Source organism: Pinus tabuliformis, chromosome Q (genome assembly GCF_031772625.1).
Source record: "Pinus tabuliformis cultivar Carrire ecotype Pingquan chromosome Q, CPIR1, whole genome shotgun sequence".
Taxonomy (NCBI): Eukaryota; Viridiplantae; Streptophyta; class Pinopsida; order Pinales; family Pinaceae; genus Pinus; species Pinus tabuliformis.
Genome location: NC_142296.1, coordinates 420,262,334 through 420,277,591, shown reverse-complemented (window position 1 = coordinate 420,277,591; position 15,258 = coordinate 420,262,334). Strand labels below are relative to the sequence as shown.

The following is a 15,258-nucleotide window of genomic DNA, read 5'->3' as shown; positions in this document are numbered from 1 at the left end:
ACAGTGGAAGCACTTGATCTTGGAGAGATCCTTCTTCTTCTGCTTTTCTTGCTTTCCCTAAGATGTTAGGGCAACATTCTCCTCCTCTTGCCTGACTCTAATCCCCTTCCCGTTGCTTCCCACCTTTGACTGTGGTTTGATCTCTTCTTGGCGAAGAGCCGCCCACATCTCATCCCAAGGTGGAAGTGTCCCTCTGCCCAGTATACTCTGGACAAATACCTCCCAGTCTTCTGAGACAACATTCAGGGCTGTCCTCACCATCAATTCTTGATCCGACGTGGCTTCTATAGCAGTCAACTGATCTTGGATCTCATTCAGTCCTCCGAGGAAGGTGTCAATCGGTTCTCCCTTCTTCATCTGATATGACCTCAACTGATTTTCTAGTAACATTCTTCTCTGCACAGAAGTATGCTGGTACAATTTCTTTAGGGCCTCCCACATCTCATTTGCTGTTTCCTTCTCGACAATGTGTGGTACTACATGGTCCTTGACCCCGTCAAGGATGATGCTCTTGGCCCTTGCCATTGCCTCCTCGTACTTGTCGTTCTTAGCTGGGTCGACTGGGATAGCTATCGTCTTCAAGGCGAAGTGCTTGACACGATTTCTGTCAAGTACGGATAAGATTCTGGCCTTCCAGACTGCAAAGTTTGACGCTTCGTCCAATCTGTCCTGGTCTCTTACTCCATGTAGTGCCATGATGCTCTTCTACTTCCCTCCTAGAAGTTCTCGATGTGACTCCCTCTGATTCTTGATTTCCCTCCTGGAAATCCTTCTGCCGATGTCGAGATGCCCCCTACTCTGATCGTTTGTGCAACCGCACCACTGATCTAGATTTCTCGGCTAGAAACCCTCGGTAGCAACTCCCTCCTCTTGGCTTACCCTGTTAGGTACTGTTCTGACTACAGTACCTCACCAGCTCCACTCTGCAACTTTCCCACAGCCTTCTAAACCCCAACAATCTGAAGGTGAGAGCTCCTAGGCTCTGCGCAATCCTGGTACTAGCAACCCGGCCTCCTCAGCCAACTGCGTCAACCCTCCTAGCTTCTACGTGGCTCTGCGTGAGTCTCCTTTTGCCTCCCTTAGCCTCTGCACTGCCTCTTTCTGGCTCACCCTTGATGACACAGGCACTGTGTCACCCTTCCCTTGTTGCTTCTCTGCTAGAAAGAGCTTCTGTCACTTGGGACAACTGTTTTCTACTGCTATTGTTCCGCTCGACTGATGTCCTCAGTTCTCCTATGATCTGCAACCATGCTCTGATACCATGTCGAAGTTTCTAAGTCTACCAGTTAGAAACCCTCCATGCACTTTACTGATTTATTCCTACCTACTTGTTCCGTTACTTAACAAGTTATTTACAATGTAAATACTGAAAATAAACACTAGTGCATGTTCAACATATTACAAATCATCAACTATAGGAAACAAAAACAATCACACCAAATGACACCGTTATTTTTGGACCAATGTCCTCGGATAAACCCAATGCGGGAAAACCGGTGCAACTATCTAAGGGTTTTCTTATTAAGCAATTTCAGAGTACAATTTGGGTGCCAAATCCGGCTTATCTAACAAAGAATTTCCTTGGCAGTAGTACCTCTCAGTCTGAGACAAATGTCTCGGTTGAAACCCCAGATAAACCTTCTGGCAACTCGTCAGCTCCAATCTGCCCCAGAAACCCCAACATTTGCCTTTCTAGACTGCATCAGCCTCTCTCTGCTTAGCGCTGGCCCTGCGTCATCCTGAATGGGCTTGCGTCAACCTCTGTCCCTCTGTGCCAGCAACGCTAGTCTCTCTGAACCATTGCGCAACTCCTGGCTACCTCTGCGTGGCCCTGGCTGCTATTGTGTCACTCTCTCTGGCTGCTGCGCTGATCTCCCGGCACTATCTCTGCCTCTCTGTCTCTCTGTACTCAATGCCCCTCAGCTGCAACTCCGATCACTGATTCTTTCTCTCTTAGCAAACCCTACTCTAGAGAATAGAATGACTGATCATTTGGTGTGCTCTCCAAGTGACCCTCAAGCCCTCTCTTACACTTTTCTCGTTGACATATCAACGACCGAGATTAAGTCCCTAATAAATGGCTAAGATTAGATCTGGCTTGATCCATGTCTGTTGGACCATTCTAGCACAGTTTTATATTAATCCACATTAATATTTTAATTTCCCTAAGTTTAGACCTAGGGACTCCATTAAAAATATTAATTATTTTAATATCCCCTGAATTGTTTAGAATGTGCCCAAACCCTTTCTGGGTATTGGAGATGTCACGTGCCCCAACCTTCCACCAAATTTCGTGGCTAGAGCACATCCGATGCTACCACAAATCAACACTTGAATGAAGCCTAAGAAATGGTTGGGAAAATCGAGGACAATATTGCAACTTCCAGAAAGCTAGATTTGTTTGGTTCATCCAAGACATCGGTGTGAAAAGTTGAAGTGAAGCCAAGGGCCATGAATTCTAATGATGTAGGACTAAACCTGTTGGCGAGAGTACTTGAGAATATGAGAAAGGTATGAACAACTATCCAAACTTTGGGCAACTGAGTGGTTTGTTTGGAAAGAGGACAATGAAACCAGATGTAGTGGAGGCTTAATTTTCAGCCCAAAGAAAATTTTTGGGTTTGAGAGAAATAAAACAATGGAAGATTTGAATCCCATTGTGCCTTTGGAACCCACAAATTAGGTAGAATATGACGAGCTGTATTGGTATAGACCTTGCAATAAGCGTCGTGGAGAACACACATGTTCAGTCTTTGGATCCATAATTACACTTATAGAGAACATCACATATGAAAGTAATCCTAATTCTACTGATGATGTCAGTTATGTTAATGATGATGATATATTCATGTTGTAGATGGCAATGTTTTACCATTCCTAGAGAATTTATGGCTGAAATAAAATATTGGAAGTATATAGACCTATGTATTATGCTGTATATTTGGTGGAAGACATGCTTATAGAAATTTGGAAACAGGCCAGGGGAAGAGCAACTTTTCAGTGCAAAAAATGAAGAAAAAGGTGGGGAAATGGACAGATTTTCCAGCACAAGAAAGCTGAGCAAAGGAGGCCTGTTTCCAACATGTACAGCTGTCCCAAATTAGCCAACTTAGCAAATACAACGGATCCTACAGTCAAGTGAAGGTATGCAGATTGATTCATTTGTTAGTGGGGGAGATGAATTGACAAAAATGAAAATTCAGGTTGCTCTCATGGAATTCATTAAAATTCCAACTTATAAGGAGAAAGTGAAGAAGCTGCTAGGATTTGATGAAGCTGAAGATAACCCTGTTGTATGTCAAGGCATGAATCAGGGAGGAAGGAATGGTGCTCCTCGTCCAATCTATGTCTTGTTGTTGATTAATAATTTATTGATCCATAAATGCTTTCTAGATTTTGGTGCATCGAGTAGTGTTATTATGTCTTTGACCGTATGAATTTGTTGGGAATTTAAATTACATGACCATATAGGAATATATGTACCATGGATTCTCGAGAAGTCAAAGTTCATGGGATGATCAATGATCTCCAGGTTAAAATTTCAGCTTATCTTGATATCACTCTTTTAATGGATGTAGTTGTGATTGATGTTCTTGTTAAAATTGGCAACCAGGGCAAAACTTCATGTGGGTCATCTTATTCATGGCTAATAATATTTTTATTAGATTCCTCTCATCGAGAGGTGTAGGATTGATATAAAGATCATCCAATTCCGATAAGTATTCATGGAAATATGAATTTATTTTGATTACGGAATTATTATCAAGCCGACCTACAACTCATGTAGGCTCAGAAGCCCAACAGTCGCATCTATTCACCCACCAACGTTGTGTATAAATATAAGAGGACTTTTCCTCATTTGGACTCACTCATCTCATCACATCTCTCTCTCTCTATTGCGCAGATATGAGTCTCTTCTCTACTGCGCTGAAATGGGTCTCTCTCTCTCACACATGTGAAGCTGGAAGCTGTTGAATTTGAAGCTGCAACTGCAGAAGTAAAGCTTGACTTGCGTGGCCTAGAAGATCTCCTCTTTGGAACTGCGCTGTAGGTTCATCTGAACCTCCTTTGAAAGCCGCAACTTTTGGTGGTGGAATGAAGTCAATCCGACGAACGGTTTGCAAGATATCGACTGCCCTAGTTTGAAGCCGGAAACTGCTGAAACTGAAGCTGCAATAGCAGAAGTAAAGATTGACTTGCGTGGCCTAGAAGATCTCCTCATCTGAACTGCGCTGTAGGTTCATCTGAACCTCCTCTGGAAGCCGAAACTTTTGGTGGTGGAATGAAGTCAATCCGACTGTCGGTTTGTGAGATATGGTCTGCCCTAGTTTGATAATGAAGCCGCTAATGCTGATGCTACTGATCTAGGGTTTGCTACTGCTGATATGAATCATATTTATTGTACTATTTCTCTCTGCTGAATTATTGAAGATAAAAGAAGATTTGATCAAAGGGTTTCCCCACACATTGTGGGGTTTGTCCCTGGCTAGCCGCCACATCTTGTGTCTCTTGTCTTGGCTTGTTTTCTGTCGATCGTTTAATGTTCTATCTGCACTTTACTTTATGTACATGTGATTGCTAATCGGTGGAATAAAATAAGAAAAAGAAGTAAACTGTTATAAGCATAGAACATACCAGAACTTAACATGGTATCGGAGCTGAGGTGAAGACAAAGCCCGAGCAAGAGCAAGAGCAATCATTGAAGAGAAGATTGGCAAGGCTATCCTAAAAGAACTATGGGGTCCTCAACACTCTTTCCTGCCGAAGACAAGCTCCGTGAGAAAGGTGACTATCACGGATGGAAGATGTCTATCGATCTAACCCTTGAAGATCAAGGAGCGCTGGACCATGTACGAGGCAATATTGTTGAGCCTTCATCAAATGCATCTGCTGCTGCTTGGAACAAATGGAAAAATGGAGAAGTCAAAACAAAGAAGATCATCCGGGACTCTATCGACAAGCGCTTGGTGGCCTACATCTCTGATCTAGACACCTCCAAGGAAATCTACGACAGACTGGTGAGTTTATTTAAAGTTAATGATGCAAATCAAGTTTTGTTTCTTAGAAATAAGAAATCAAGAAGGGTAAAGATGAAAGTATGCAAGCATACTTCTTAAGAATCACTGAGATCAAGAACGATATCCTATCTATTGGGGAAACCATTACTGACAGAGAAATGGCACTCACAACTCTCGGAGGATTACCATCTGAATGGTATGTGTTCAGGACTACTCTTTTGAACAATAATGTAATTCCTAGTTTCGAGGAATTAATGGCTAGATGCATTCAAGAACAAACAAGGGTAGAAGAGCAGGAAATGCCCTTGCCTAAAGGTCCTCCTGCTGCTTTTTCTTCTCATGCTAAGAAAAGAAATAATCCTGGGTCTAAATCGAAAAGAAAGGCTGGATTTAAGGGTGGAAGAAAAGGACGATGTTTCATTTGCAATAAAGCAGGTCACTATGCAAGGGAATGCCCTGATAGAAAGGACTCTCACCGTGATGATGATCAAAATCCCTCTCATGGTAATCGAAGGAATGGAAAATTCAACAACAAAGGAAAAATGAATGCGGGAAATCAAGGAAGAGGGCAACCATTCAAGAAGGCTAGAAATTCCAGGTATGAATCTAACACTGTTGACGATAAGCAGGCTGAATATTATCTACCAGTTGCTCTATCTACCTCCGCTCCTTCGGACTCAATGGGAATTTGGCTCATTGATAGTGGTGCCTCAAGACACTTCACTGGTTACAAAGAAGTACTCTATAATCTGGTAGAGATAGAAACTAACCTGGAAATTGTCCTTGGAGATGACATGAAATACCCAGTGAAAGGTGTAGGCAATGTTTCTCTTAAACTGAATCAAAGTAATACGATTCACTTACAAGATGTATTATATGTACCTGATCTCAAAAAGAACCTGGTATCCATCTCGGTAATGGAAGATAAAGGCTATAAGGTAACCTTCAGCGATGGTAAGGTACGCATATGGAAAAATAATGTTAAAGATGCTTTCACTCTTGGGTTTCGAGTTGATTCTTTATATCAAGTCGGTGGAAGTCCGCTAGGTGTCATGTCTTGTGACACAACACTTCAGTCCGAACTTTGGCATCGGAGGTTTGCCCACCTTCATTACAAAGCTCTACCCGATGTAAGATAGATGGTAACAGGGATGCCTGAATTCAAGTAGAGAAAGAAGGTGTATGTCCGGGATGTGCCGAAGGAAAGCTCAAAAGGGGACCATTCCCTTCAAGTCAAAACAAGACCTCCGATATATTACAACTAGTTCACTCAGACATATCAGGTATGATGCCTATGAACTCCTTGGGAGGATACTCATATTATCTCACTTTTACAGATGACCATTCTCGAAAGACCTGGATATACTTCTTGAAAAAGAAGGATGAAGTGTTCCCTTGGTTCCAACACTTCAAAGCCCTAATCGAGAATCAAACCGAAAAGAAGATCAAGATCTTAAGAACTGACAATGGGACTGAATATGAATCTAATGAGTTCCATGATTTTTGTAAAGAGGTTGGCATCAAGAGGGAGACTACTACACCATATACTCCTGAACAAAATGGTGTGGCAAAAAGGAAGAACCGCACAATTATGGAAGTTGTCTGGGCCATGCTACATGATCAAAGTCTTCCTAAGTTTCTATGGGCTGAAGCTGCAAACACCGCCGTATATGTACAAAATCGATGCCCTCATCAAGCATTGGGTTCCAAGACTCCTGAAGAAAAATTCACCGGTAAGAAACCTGATGTTTCTCATTTTAAAACTTTTGGAAGCCCTGTATACTTTCATGTGCCGAAAGAGAAAAGAAATAAATTGGGAGCATCTGGAAAGAAGGGAATTTTCGTGGGCTATGGTGAAAATACTAAGGGCTATAGAATCTATGTAGCCGATCAAAGGGAAGTCATAATTAGTCATGATGTCACCTTTGACGAAGATATGGCTCTCAGCAAGGTGATCAATCTTCCGACTTCGAGGAGCTCTCAAGAAGCCGACACCAGGGAACCGAAAGAAAAGGATGATGAATCAATGCCTGATGTAGAAGAACCCATGGATCCGATTGATCCTCCTCCATATGAGCCTTCCTCTTCTAGGAAGAGGCCTTCATGGCTTAAGGGGTTACTTGATGATGTTGAAGGACATGTTGCACCCCGAGGAACCTTTCGTGAAAGTAAGAAACCTAATAGGTATCAAGGATACCTGACCATCATGAGCACGATCATACAAAATGAGCCTTCGTCATTCTCAGATGCCGTCAAGCATCAAGTATGGAAGGATGCTATGACCGAAGAATATGAGTCTATCATAAAGAATGATGTTTGGGAAGTAGTTCCCAGACCCCAGGACAAGACTGTTGTTACTTCCAAATGGCTTTACAAGATAAAGCATGCAGCAGATGGAAGCACGAAAAAGTATAAGGCTCGTTTTGTTGCTCGAGGTTTCTCCCAAAAGGAAGGTATAGACTATGATGAGATATTTGCACCTGTTGCCAGATGTACGATCATCCGCTCGATCATAGCCCTTGCCGCTTCACAAGGATGGAACCTACATCAGATGGATGTCAAGACTGCGTTCTTGCATGGCTCGATCAAAGAAGAGGTCTACGTGGAGCAACCCGAAGGATTTGAGATTTATGATCGAAAATCTCATGTATGCAGGTTGAAGAAAGCTCTCTATGGGCTGAAGCAAGCTCCCCGAGCATGGTATGAGAGGATCGATAGCTACTTTATGAAGCTGGGATTCACTAGGAGTGAAGTCGATCCTAACCTTTACTTTAAGGTTGAAGATGACAAGCCTCTCATACTGGTGTTGTATGTGGATGACCTCTTTCTAACAAGTGCAGACCCTCTCATTCACAAATGTAAGAGGGAGCTGGCCTCTGAATTTGAAATGAAAGACCTAGGACTGATGCACTACTTCCTAGGACTTGAAGTGTGGCAAAAGCCAGGAGAAATTTTCCTATCTCAAGGAAAATATGTGGTGAAGATATTGGAAAGATTCGGAATGGTGGACTGCAAGCCTGTAACTACTCCGATGGAGCTTGACTTCAAGAAGTTAAGCGGTAGTGCTGCTGGACCTGTTTTACGAAATGCTACCGAGTATCGGCAACTCGTCGGAGCATTAATGTTCTTAGTGAACTCCCGTCCAGATATATGCTTTGCAGTCAATACGTTGAGCCAGCATATGGTTGAACCCCACCACATACACTGGATTGGTGCCAAGAATCTGCTAAGATATCTTCGTGGCACTATCAGTTATGGGTTAAGATACATTGCCAGAGATGTGAGACTATTTGGATACACAGATGCTGACTGGACAGGCAATGTGGAGGACCGTAAGAGCACTTTCGGGTGTTGTTTCTCCTTGGGATCTGCTTCGATATCCTGGATGAGCAGGAAACAAAAGTCGGTGGCTTTGAGCACCGCCGAAGCAGAGTATATTGCTGCTAGCATGGCTTCTTGTGAGGCAGTTTGGTTGTGAAAGCTCTTCAGTGAGTTGTTTGGATTCACATTGGATACCACTGTGATCCTTTGTGACAACCAAAGTGGGATTCGTTTGTCAGAGAATCCCGTATTCCATGATCGCTCCAAGCATATTGATATCAGATACCATTATATTCGAGATATGGTGCAACAGGGAGCTATAAGGCTCCATCATATCGGTACAGATGAACAGGTCGCCGACATTCTGACAAAACCCCTTGGGAAAGTAAAATTTCTAACTTTCCGTGAACAACTTGGAGTTGTTCAAAGACCCTCCAATGAGGGTCATGTATGATGCATTGAGCGCTGAGAGCTCCAGGGGGGTGCGGGGTGCTTCTTGGAGCAGCATATGACCACAGGATTATTCACTATCCCCTGGTGGTAGACATGTACACCCCGTGGCGACATTGTAGCAGGATTGATGTGTTCTCCTGTGAGGCCTAGATTGATGTGTTCTCCATGGCATTTGTAGCAGGATTGATGTGTTCTCCTGTGAGGCCTGGATTGATGTGTTCTCCATGGCAATTGTAGCAGGATTGATGTGTTCTCCTGTGAGGACAGGATTGATTAGTTCTCCTGTCGAGGCATTCTACCCATGCAGTCTGGGACTCATGGGAAGTACCTCTCATCTGATCAATGAGCAGGGAAATGAAGTTAGGGACCATAGTAGTATCGATGGACGCATCGTTGTAACTACCGTACTCCCTACGCTAGGATGACCTCCATTGATCTGGGATCAATGATACTGGTCTGGGACCAGTGGTAGGAGTTGTACCAGACTATGAAGTTGACTTCGGGTCGGTTGAGACTGGTCTGGGATCAGTGGTACATACTCTGAGACTGACTTTGAGTCAGTGGAGGATGATATTGGTCTGGGACCATTGGAGTTGTACTCACTATGACGCTGACTTTGGGTTGGTTGAGACTGGTCTGGGACCAGTGGTACATACTCTGAGACTGACTTTGAGTCAGTATGATACATCCTCGATCATTTCTTCTTCTTCATAATTCAGACAAAAACAGAGTAGAACAGAACAATGCAAGAGCAGAGCAGAACAGAACAAAACAGTACAGATCAGTGCAGGGCAGAACAAGACAAAGCAGAACAGGCAAAATAGAGCAGAGCAGGGCAAGGGTCAGACTGTACAAGGCAGTGCATTTGATGGATGAATAGTAACAACCGATAGACAGATTGCAGATGAAGTTCTCCATGGTTGAGAGGGAGTGTTAAAATTGGCAACCAGGGCAAAAATTCATGTGGGTCATCTTATTCATGGCTAATAATATTTTTATTAGATTCCTCTCGTCGAGAGGTGTAGGATTGATATAAAGATCATCCAATTCCGATAAGTATTCATGGAGATATGAATTTATTTTGATTATGGAATTATTATCAAGCCGACCTACAACTCATGTAGGCTCAGAAGCCCAACAGTCGCATCTATTCACCCACCAACATTGTGTATAAATATAAGAGGACTTTTCCTCATTTGGACTCACTCATCTCATCACATCTCTCTCTCTCTACTATGCAGATATGAGTCTCTTCTCTATTGCGCTGAAATGGGTCTCTCTCTCTCACACATGTGAAGCCGGAAGCTGTTGAATTTGAAGCTGCAACTGCAGAAGTAAAGATTGACTTGCGTGGCCTAGAAGATCTCCTCTTTGGAACTGCGCTGTAGGTTCATCTGAACCTCCTTTGAAAGCCGCAACTTTTGGTGGTGGAATGAAGTCAATCCGACTAACGGTTTGCAAGATATCGACTGCCCTAGTTTGAAGCCGGAAACTGCTGAAACTGAAGCTGCAACAGCAGAAGTAAAGATTGACTTGCGTGGCCTAGAAGATCTCCTCATCTGAACTGCGCTGTAGGTTCATCTGAACCTCCTCTGGAAGCCGAAACTTTTGGTGGTGGAATGAAGTCAATCCAACTGTCGGTTTGTGAGATATGGTCTGCCCTAGTTTGATAATGAAGCCGCTAATGCTGATGCTACTGATCTAGGGTTTTCTACTGCTGATATGAATCAGATTTATTGTACTATTTCTCTCTGCTGAATTATTGAAGATAAAAGAAGATTTGATCAAAGGGTTTCCCCACACATTGTGGGGTTTGTCCCTGGCTAGCCGCCACATCTTGTGTCTCTTGTCTTGGCTTGTTTTCTGTCGATCGTTTAATGTTCTATCTGCACTTTACTTTATGTACATGTGATTGCTAATCGGTGGAATATAATAAGAAAAAGAAGTAAACTGTTATAAGCATAGAACATACCAGAACTTAACAGTTCTAGATGCATGGGGCATGTTGCTCTCCAGAAAGTAGATAGCTAGTTTGGGTGGAAGCATATAACTAGATCTATCATATGCGACCATCGTCACAATTGACAATACTTACATCAAACTATACCAGGAGCCTATATTGAAGACTTGGAAGGACCCCATGAATGAATATATATGGTTATGAAGGTGATTTTGGAAGTTATGTTGTATTGACTAAATCTGTAGATACACCTATGGACGTTAGTGCAAATGAGGATCAAATTTCTAGAATATAAGGTGCATATGTGTAATCAAGTCGCTATAGTGAGATGAGCTAAAAGTTAGGGTTCCTAGTTATTAGTAGTTATATTTTTGGACAAGTATGACCTCTTGGACTCTATATAAGAGAGGTGAATATCATTGCAATCGCATGAAGTAATGACTCAATATAATACTGTTTTATTGTGTATCTCTATTTGAACCCTATCTAGAGTTTCGAATTTAATGATTCTAGATTTTTCATAACATGTTATTAGAGTGGATGCTGATCTTGTTCCTATAGTTGGAAAAATATTATCCGTATGAAGGGAACCACTGCTAGTTGTATTGGAGGAGAAAAGGATGCCACAAGATGTGATTAGGAGAGTTGTTGCTGTATGGGTTAATTGGTAGACAAAAAAGGAAAAAATATCGCCTTGTCATACTTATCAGGCACATTTGCCAAGGGTGCAGTCTCTAAGTTTCAAGGAATAAAGCCACCATACTTTCACCAGTCGTTGTACAAAAGTTGCAGTCTAACTTTAGTTGTACAACCATCCATACACCTATCCATCACTATTGTACATAAATTCACTAAGTTGTACAACACCCACCAACTCTAGTTTCTGAGATAGAGGTATATTGTAGGTTATAAAATTGTCCTATTGGATACAAAAATATTTACCTATTAGATAGGGATATTTTTTGAATCTATAAAACCTAAAGTTTTTAATGAAGATTGAAACCTATTGATAGCATTGTTTGATTGTGCGGTGTGAAGAGCAAGGTTCAATTCCCTTGGTTGTTGAAGGTATATATTTGGTTTGTTTTATTTGTTCTAAATTACTTTAAGCTAAAAAATAGAAGAGAATATGAATTCATGGAAATTATACTGTAGGATGTGAAAATTCCTTCATTGCAATTAACTAGAAATTTATCGTCTAATTGTTCTGCAATTCATTTGTTATTATGGCAAATATCAAACTCACAATTGCAATCTTCACCAAAATAAAATACGTTGTGGAAAATAAACTGGAAGCTGAGAAAATAATGCACACACATAATAAAATAGACACCAATATTTTTGGATTTAAAGTTCCCGAAAAAACCTCGAAGGGAAAACCAGTGCAGCAGATGAGCGTTTATTTTATTATTATGTGGCAGTAAAAATTTGAGTACAATATCGAGATGCAACTAGCAATCCTCTGGCAAAAAATAATATGGAGAAAAATTCTCCCACTGTAGACAAACTCGACCTCCCTCTGGCCTGCTCGTTTTCTCTCCTCGACAACACGGTCTGCCTGGTACTCACACCATTGGCTTGGGAAATTCGTACTACCTGCATGAGCTGTCCAACCTCCCTCTGCGTCTGGAAATGACTCGCTCTGCCTTCGGGTTGTGTCTTGGCCTCCAACAACTAAAATGATTCCCTTTCCGGCACACGCACTGGGGTTTCTCGCTGTTCGCATTGGCTATTCGACCTCTTTGTAGAATAATCTCGACCTCCCTCTTCCTGCCTATTTGACACTGGAAGACTATTGGGAAACTCCTTCGAAATTATCTTTGCTACTACCTCAGTCATTGATGCTCTCCTTCTCTGGATCAAACTCACCTCCTTGCTAAATCTCTGCAACTGGGTAGCTTGATCTGCCAAGGAATTCGCTCCCCTCTTATGTCTCTCTCCATTCCATCGACTTGCTCTTATAATCTCTAGTTGGAGCTACAACAACCATGATTAGATTCTCATCAACGACTAAGATCATATTAGACTCGATCCATGTGAGTCTCTAGAGCATTCTCAATCTTTATTTATTCCTATTAATTAACCAATTTTCCTGAGTTTGACTCAGGAAAAATTTAAATGATGGCTAATTAATTTAATTAAGGCGTTTTGGAAGCTCATCTCCCGAAACTTTTTTGAGTTTTATGTGAAAATTTCTAAATAGAAATCCAATTGCAGTGATTAATATTATTTCTTCTACTTATTAACTCAGAAATAAGTTATTCACAGTGTTCTTACGACAAATATCGAAATAAATTCTACTGCAACCTTCACAATTAAAATACTGCGGAAAGTAAATGCAAAGAAAAATACTGGCACAAATACAACCACAATGACAGTTATTTTTGGACAATCGTCCCCGGAAAAACCCAATGTGGGAAAACTGGTGCAGCAGATGAGGGTTTCTTTATTATTCTTCAGCAAAAATCTCATGTACAAGTTACAACCAACAAAATAGAATAGGATTCTTTGTGAGAAAATTTACAGACGCTTCTTGACAAGTTTTTGATCCAGGAGAAGTGCTCCTCTTCCCTCTGTGTCTCACTGTGTCCCAGCGTCAACTTTCCCATACTATCCCAACGTCAAAACTGCCCCACGCAGTCCCAACGTCAAAGTGCCCCTATGCTGTCTCTCCCTGCGTCAAGGCTTCTACGTTGTCCTCCCTCTGCTCCGCGTCTTCTTCCCTTGCACTCTCGACTGATGCTGATTACCCTCACTCTCTTTTCCACCTAGAACTCTCTCTGATTCAATTTTCTCTTGCTAAACTTCGACCAATTAGAAAATCGATCTTACTCGGGCAATTGAGTATCTGCCACTAGTGTGTTCTCCAAGTGCCCATCAAGCCTCCTCTTATAATCCTCTCGTTGATCAATCAATGACCCATATTAGATCCTAATCAATGGCTAGAATCATATTGACTTGATCTCCGCCTTCTTCTAGAAGTTTCACCCACAGTTTAGATTAATACCCATTAATTATTTTAATTTCCTAAGTTTAGACTTAGGGTCCATTAAAAATAATTAATTATTTTAATAAAACTGTCTCTGTGTGGAATTTCCCAAAATGATTTCTGGGTATTGGAGAATGCATGTGTCTAAACCTCCCTGCAAAATTTGAGACTTAGAGCACATCTGATGCTACTAGAAATCAACACTCCCTCTTAGCGAGGAATGTGCTCCAGTAATGCAACCTGTGGAAGCATAACTCTATTCTGTAACATCTCCCTCTGCGCTTGTTGATGTCTGACATCCTACCCACCAACTATTGTACAAATGCTGCATTTGTACTGATGTTGATCCTGCCACTTATCAACACTACATCCGTACTTCAACTCCCTCTGTGACTGTAATTGAGAAGTCATTTGTTTCTGCGTCTGAAACGATTCTCTACCATACCCATTTGCTCTCTGAATGGAATGAACTTAGATTTTCCTAGAGCCTTTGTGAGTATGTCTGCTACTTGATCTCCTATGGGGACATACTGTAGCTGTACTGCCCCACGCTGAACACAGTCTTTGATAAAGTGACATCTGATATCAATGTGTTTCGACTGATCATGAAATATTGGATTCTCAGAGAGTTTGATACAACTCTGATTATCACAGTAAACCCTGGTCGCTTCCATCCTTTTTCTGAACAAGCTCACAAGCAGTTTTCTAAGCCATATAGCTTCGCATGTAGCTGTGTTGGCTGCCATATATTTTGCTTCTGCTGAGCTCAGAGCTATCGACTTCTGCTTCCTGCTGCACCAAGATATCATCCCTGATCCAACACTGAAGCAGTACCCCGAGGTACTTTTTCGGTCTACTGAACTACCTGCCCAATCTGCATCTGTGAACCCATTCAATCTAACGTCCTCCCCTCGGGAGTATTTCAACCCATATCCGATTGTTCCACGCACATACCTAAGAATGTGTCTAGCTGCTGCCCAATGCACCCTTTTTGGTTCCACCATGCACTGACTAAGAGTGTTCATAACAAAGCAAATGTCTAACCTAGTGTTGACCAGATACATGAGTGACCCAATGAGCTGTCTGTACAAGGTGGGGTCCACTTCCTTGTCTCCTGATGCATCTATTTTCTTCCAGTTGGTGATCATGGGAGTAGCCATGGGTCGACAATCCTGCATTCTGAATCTCTTCAGAATCTCTGTAGCATATCTTCCTTGCCCAAGGAAGATCTCCCCATTCTTCTGCCAAACTTCCAACCCTAGAAAATAATGCATCAACCCCATGTCCTTCATGTCGAATTCAACTTCAAGATTCTTCTTGCAATCCTGTATGAGCTTGGATGACCCTGTTAAAAACAAGTCATCCACATATAATACCAGAATAAGTGGCTCATTCTCTACTATCAAATAGTAGAGATTGCGATAAGCATCACTTTTGACAAATCCCAACTGTTGTAAGTAACTATCAATCCGACCATACCATGCTTTGGGTGCCTGCTTGAGCCCATACAGGGCTTT

The 15,258-nt window shown here is 41.9% G+C and overlaps 1 protein-coding gene across 4 annotated transcripts in view; it reads left to right on the top strand.

Moving 5' to 3' along the window:
- LOC149219992 (putative aspartyl aminopeptidase) overlaps positions 1-15,258 on the top strand; it is a 371,039-nt gene that overhangs the window by 69,414 nt on the left and 286,367 nt on the right. The gene's annotated exons all lie outside the window — the stretch shown is intronic.